This window comes from Capra hircus, chromosome 21 (genome assembly GCF_001704415.2).
Source record: "Capra hircus breed San Clemente chromosome 21, ASM170441v1, whole genome shotgun sequence".
Classification (NCBI taxonomy): domain Eukaryota; kingdom Metazoa; phylum Chordata; class Mammalia; order Artiodactyla; family Bovidae; genus Capra; species Capra hircus.
The window spans coordinates 31,773,807-31,780,967 of record NC_030828.1 but is presented as its reverse complement, the minus strand read 5'-3'; positions in this window follow the sequence as shown (position 1 = coordinate 31,780,967).

The following is a 7,161-nucleotide window of genomic DNA, read 5'->3' as shown; positions in this document are numbered from 1 at the left end:
GAACCAAGAGCCAGTCTGAGCAGTCTGGTCCCAGGATCCATGTTTCTCATCACCTCACTGAACCAGCTTGTCAGCTGTTTCTCCTCTGTTCCAGTCCTCTCTCAGTTCCTGGAAAAGTGTTTCTCAGGCTCCATAATTCATCCCACAATTCGTGTGGTATCTTTGCCATGTTTGATGACACTGAAAACAATAATGATTCCTATTGTGTTTCCGCACTTGCCCATAATGGACAAACTTTTTAAGAGCTTGGAACACTGTGCCAGGAAACCAGCTGAACAAAAAGGCTTCTGTATTTTTGTCAGTAGAAGCAGAGTTGTGAAGGGCAGCATAATGTGCGTGTTCACTGCCAAGAAACTTGCATAATGATTTTCCGCATCTTTAAATCTCTGAATCCATTAAGGCTCTCTAATTGGTATTGAGTAATACATCACGTGAATGGCAAGCATTATTCACATCTATCCCCTTGCTTCTCTTCATATAATCTTTTATCTAGGAAATGTTAGATTGTCTCAGTTATCTACGCATAAAACAGTTGGAATCCTCAGTGTATTCTCAGTTATGTGAAATGTAAAAATGTAGAGACAATTTTTTAAGGAAATATACCAAATTATTAACAGTGGTTATCTCAGAATCGTAACTTTTGGGTTTTTTTGTGTGTTTTTTTTTTTGTTTTTGTATTCTCAAATTTTCTGCATTGACTATATATCATCTTTGAAATAACAATTTTAAAATTAGCTTAAAGTATATAAAATTTTATATAGTTAAATAATTGCAATTATGTCAACATATGTATGTAGTAAAAGACTGGACGAAATTACTCATAATTAATTTTGGTCTGGATGTAGAGCAATGAGTTTTTGTCTTCCTTCTACTCTATGAAATTTTCTAAATTTTTTTAATGGTCATTCTATCAGTCAAGATTCTTGAATTGGGATCCTTCCAAATAGGTAAGGGGTTCAAATGTGGGAAAACTAAAAAAAAAAACACACACACACACAAATGTTTGCTACAAGCAGATATTGTTGCTCTCTATCTATATATCTACGCTCAGTCGCTCAGTTGTACCCAACTCTTTGCGACCCTGTGGACTGTAGCCCGCCAGGCTCCTCTGTCCATAGGATTCTCAGGATTCTCCAGGCAAGAATACTGGAGTGGGTTGCCAAGTTCTCCTCCAGGGGATCTTCCTAACCCAGGGATCGAACCCGAGTCTCTCGTATCTCCTGCATTGGCAGGCAGGTTCTTTACCTCTAGCGCCACCTGGGAGGCCCTATATATCTGTATCTACATTTTTTTCTCCTATGTCCCAAATGGGGCTGTAGAGCTGGTCTAATAAAGACACTAATCACTATAAGCAGACACAGTTTTTACAGTGCAAAAAATAAATATAAATATAAATATAAATTCCTTTTTTGGTAAAACATAGCCACTTTGTGTCATACAATGTAAAATCAGAGTGCATTTTTCTTTATGTGGTGTAGATTAAGAAACAGGGTTGATTGGGGAAAGTTATCAGCTGAGAGTAAGAGAAGACATGCGTGCCCCAGCCTCCCCTCGCCCCCCATATAGATGGGCCACAGTCAGGTGCAGCAGGACACACGGTGGGTCTGCATTTCTGGGGATGAACCTCAGCCCCTCATTTGCTCTTTTTCTACTTTACCAGGGGATAAAATCAGGCTGCTTGAGCATAGGGCAGTCAGAATTTAGGATGCCAGGAGTTATCCAGAGGCTGGTTTTCCAGAAGGAAGGATTCTCCCATTGGGTGGAAGTGGTCAGTGAGGGAGAGTGGGAGTCATGAGGTCCAGGACTTGGCCTGGGTAAGGTGATAGGTGTGCTGCTCACTGATCTAAGAAACACAGGCAGAGGAGGGGCAGGTTCAGGGAAACAGTGAGTTCGGTTTGGGACACAAGGAGTCCGGAGAATATATGTCACCACCAGACAAGATCAGGTCCCCATTATACACTCTCATAGCACCCTGAACCTTTAAATTGCACACAGGAGATGCAGATTTGATCCCTGGTTCAAGAAGATCCCCTGGAGGAGGGCATGGCAACCCACTTCAGTATTCTTGCCTGGGAAGTCCCATGGACAGATTAGCCTGGCGGGCTACAGTCCATGGGTTTATAAAGAGTTGGACACAACTGAAGCGACTGAGCGTGCATGCATCCCAGCTGCAATCAGTCAATCGTGGCATGATTAGCACGGAACCCCCCTTCTGGATTGTGAGCTCCCTAAGGTCTTTGCCCAGGCCACTACTGTACCCCCAGCACTTGACACAGGGTCAGGCACAGAGCAGGAAACTAGTAGACATGTACTGAATGGATTAAAGAATATGACCCAGAGAGATGTTATGGGGAGGGATGTGGGAGGGGGGTTCATGTTTGGGAACGCATGTACACCTGTGGTGGATTCATGTCAATGTATGGCAAAACCAATACAGTATTGTAAAGTAAAATAAAGTAAAAATAAAAATAAAAAAAAGAATATACCTGGAGCCAGGCAGCAGGCTGTTGGGTACATGGATAGGAAACTGAAAGGTCTAGGAGGAAACTCTAGATTCAGGAAAGCTGTGCATTTGGGTGGGACCTGAACCCAAGACACTGGGTCAGATGGCTCAGGTCAGGTGAGAAAAATCCGAGAGCCTAAGTCAAAGTCCTGGGAAACACCATCATCCAAGAGGGCTCAGGAAGAAGAGCGGCTGGAGAGGAGGTGGAGAACTCAGTGGGAAGGGGGTGGAGAATTCTCTAGTGGTCCAGTGGTAAGTCCGCTGATGGATTCAAGTTGTGTTTACTTCTTGTCTGTTGTAAATAATGCTGCAGTAAATGTGGGAGTGGGCTTCCCAGTGGCACTAGTGCTAAAGAACCTACTTGACAACGCAGGAGACATAGAGACACGGGTTCGATCCCTGGGTTGGGAAGATCCCCTGGAGGAGGACATGGGAGGAGCCTGACAGGCTACAGCTCATAGGGTTGCAAAGAGTCAGACATGACTGAAGCGACTTAGCACACATGCACAAGTGGTTAAGGCTCCATACTTTCATTGCAGGGGGCACGGGTTGGATCCCTGGTCAGGAAACTAAGTCCCACATGCCACAAGGTGCAGCCAAAGAGAGAGAGAGGAGGGTATTCTGGAAGCTACAGGAGGAGAAATATTTAAACAAAGAGAAGTCAGTGGAGTCAAATACTGGTGAGAGGCCTTGTGAGATGAACAACACCAATGCTTATGAAGCCCTTGGGTGCCAGGCACTGTTCTGACAGCTCTATGTGTCTTAACTTGCTTAATTCTCACAAGGTGGGGACTATCATCATGATCTTCCCCCCTTCCCAAAGACGAGGGTACTGAGACACAGAGACATCACCGAGCTAGTAAGTGGGAGGGCTACAGTTTGAACCCAGACTCTCTGGTCTCCAAGCCTGTGCTCTTCCCTGTTATAGACACTGCCCCAGAAGAGGGGGAACAGATGGGACATTGGGAACACTGGCAATTTCAGTGACACTATAGGGAAAAACCACAAGGCAGTGAGTGAAAAAAAAAAAAAAAGTGAGTTGGAAGCAAGAGAGTACAGACCAGCAGGCCAGCCCTTAACTACAAAGCGTGGTCTGACTGTGTTACCTGGGGACTCATTAGACATGAAGAATCTTGGGCCCAGCCCCATCTTCTGAAACAGACCCTGCAATTAACAAGTTCCTCAGGTGATTCACATGCATGCTGAAGTCTCATCGAGCTGATCTTTCAGAACTAGATGAGCTTTCAGGAACTTTGATGGACAGAAGAGAGAAAGAAAAATACAGTTTTTCCTTTTTGGTTGGAGAGACTGAAGCAGGTTGTAAATTTAGAAAAGCGGTTTGCAACCCTGGCCGCACATTGAAAACATGTGGTGTGCTGAGGCCAATGCCCAGAATAAAGTCTGGTGGTCCAGGTGATCCTAATATGAGGAGCGTGGTAGGGAGACTCACACAAGGGATCAAAGTAAGGAAGGACATGATGGAGGTGCAGGTGCCAGGGAATTAAGGCCTCCTCAGGTAACTGGGACCCACTCCAGTGTTCTTGCCTGGAGAATCCCAGGGACTGCGGAGCCTGGTGGGCTGCCGTCTGTGGGGTCGCACAGAGTCAGACATGACTGAAGTGACTCAGCAGCAGCAGCAGGTAACTGGGAAGATTTGAGGCTGAAGAAATGCAAAGAAGATGTTTGGGGAAGGAAGAAAAGCATCACACTAAAGCCGAGAGAAACATTTTAGAGTATGAGACCAGCAAGGAATAGACTATCAAACCTAACAGTTAGGATTAATTGATTGATTGACTTCTTACATTTTAACTGGGATGTGATGTAGCAAGAATGGTGCTTTTAAAACTGAAGTCAGAGGGTGTTCCTAGCCTGCTCAAAGCCTTGCAGTATCTTTCCATCACATGGCTTACGAGGCCCTTGGTGATCTGCCTTTGCTGACTGCATTCTCTGCTTTCCACTGACCTCCTGCACTCTAGGCTCTTAAACGTGCTTTTTCCTACTGATCCCATTTCTGCCTCAGGGCCCTTGTGCTTACTATTCCCATCTTTGGTTCTTCCTCTAAATATGTTCTTCCTCTAAATATTCACATAGCCTGCTCCCTAACTTCAGCTGGGTCTCCTTCCATGCCCTCTCAAAGGACTTCTCTTATCACTCGCTATGCCTTTCCTCTGAATTCTTTTCTTTTTAAAATATTTATTTTAATTTTTAATTGGGCTATAGTTGCTTTTCAGTGTTGTGTTGGTTTCTACTGTACAACAACATATATCAGCTATATATCCTCTCCCTCTTGAGCCTCCCTCACACCCACCCACATCACACCCCTCTCAGAGCTGAGAGCTGAGCTCCCTGTGCTAAACAGCTGCTTCCCGCTAGCTAGCTATTTTACACACGGTGACTTGCCTCTTGAGAAACCTGTATACAGGGCAGGAAGCAACAGTTAGAACTGAGCATGGAACAACAGACTGGTTTCAAATAGGAAAAGGAGTACATCAAGGCTGTATATTGTCACCCTGCTTATTTAACTTATATGCAAAGTACATCATGAGAAACGCTGGGCTGGAGGAAGCACAAGCTGGAATCAAGATTGCCAGGAGAAATATCAGTAACCTCAGATATGCAGATGACACCACCCTTATGGCAGAAAGTGAAGAGGAACTAAAAAGCCTCTTGATGAAAGTGAAAGAGGAGAGTGAAAAAGTTGGCTTAAAGCTCAACATTCAGAAAATGAAGATCATGGCATCCGGTCCCATCACTTCATGGCAAATAGATGGGGAAACAGTGGAAACAGTGGCTGACTTTATTTTTCTGGGCTTCAAAATCACTGCAGATGGTGATTGCAGCCATGAAATTAAAAGACGCTTACTTCTTGGAAGGAAAGTTATGACCAACCTAGACAGCATATTAAAAAGCAGAGACATCACTTTGCCAACAAAGGTCCGTCTAGTCAAGGCTATGGTTTTTCCAGTAGTCATGTACAGATGTGAGAGTTGGACTATAAAGAAAGCTGAGTGACGAAGAATTGATGCTTTTGAACTGTGGTGTTGGAGAAGACTCTTGAGAGTCCCTTGGGCTGCAAGGAGATCCAACCAGCCCATCCTAAAGGAGATCAGTCTTAGGTGTTCATTGGTAGGACTGATTTTGCAGCTGAAACTCTAATACTTTGGCCACCTGATGTGAAGAGCTGATTCATTTGAAAAGACCCTGATGCTGGGAAAGATTGAGGGCAGGAGGAGAAGGGGACGACAGAGGATGAGATGGTTGGTGGCGTTACTGACTCAATGGACATGGTTTTGGGTGGACTCCGGGAGTTGGTGATGGAAGGGAGGCCTTGCGTGCTGCGGTTCATACGACTGAGCGACTGAACTGAACTAAGAGTATATATGTCAATGCTACTTTCTGAATTATTTTCTATCACTACTCAATATCAAGGTCTACCTCCTCTACCAGAAAGTGAGCTCCGTGGGGGCAAGGATTTGTCTTGCTCACTGTTAAATACTCACCACCTAGAACTGTGAGGCACAGAGGTGGTACTTGCAAAAGGTTTAATGAATGAATAGCTGCCTGCTGCTGCTGGTGCTAATCAATAAAAGTTTGAGATGAAAAGGTGTTGCTAAGAGTGCCTGGAGCAGGTGATTAGCTAGGGAGACTGTAGAGAACGAGATGATTAAGGACAAGCAAATGGGCATCTTTAAGGAGGGCGTGCAGGGTTGTAATGGCAGGTAAGACAGTAAACAGTTTTGTGTGTGGCTGAGAATGTGGTTTCTGCCCTACACCACCTACTCTCTGTGTGGCTCTGGGTAAATTTGTTAATCTTTCTAAGCCTCAATTACCCACCAGTAAAATGAGGCTAATAACCATAATGCATGCATGCATGCTAAGTCACTTCAGTCGTGTCCAACTCTGCACGACCCTATAGATGTCAGCCCACCAGGCTCCTCTGTCCCTGGGATTCTCCAGGCAGGAATACTGGAGTGGGTTGCCATTTCCTTCTCCATAATACCTTCCACCTAAAGGTTGTGATGGAAATTAATTGAGCAAATGGTCATAAAAAGCCTAGCATGGGGTAAGCTCTCAATAATTGTTAATTAATATGATCAATCCCAGATTGGGAGAAAAGTGTGAAACGTTGCCATGTAAAACAATGTTTATGTAATTCTGCTAAATCTTGTTCCCCTTTGGAATAGTCTACCCAGGAATAGACTAGATGTGTTATCTTGTCCCCAACCACACACACACACGAAAATGTCTCCGCCTTGCCAACCCCATCACCAGCATTTTCTCCTTTCCGATGACTCTTCTGAGAGCTAGCCTAGGGCTTGACACAATAAGTTCTCCATAATTATTTGTTGATGTTCATTGCACTGCTCCCAGACAATGCTTAGGTGTTACTTTGTCAGGAAAATCTCAGTGTGGAGTGGGAGATAATTAGTTGTCTCTAACTTCCTTAGGAGAACGAACTAGGTAGAAAGATGGCTTTCTTCGGGCTCTGAATCACCTATAAGCCTGGCATGGCAAACGTAGCTCAATAGGAAGGGATTGGGTTTGGTCCTCTGGAACTTCCCAAGTGAACCATCTGCATCCCAAGGGCGTCCAGAGGCCAAGAAAGGGCGCTGAGCTTTCGTCTCCTTTAAGAGGTGTGGCCTCGTTGTAGCCACCAC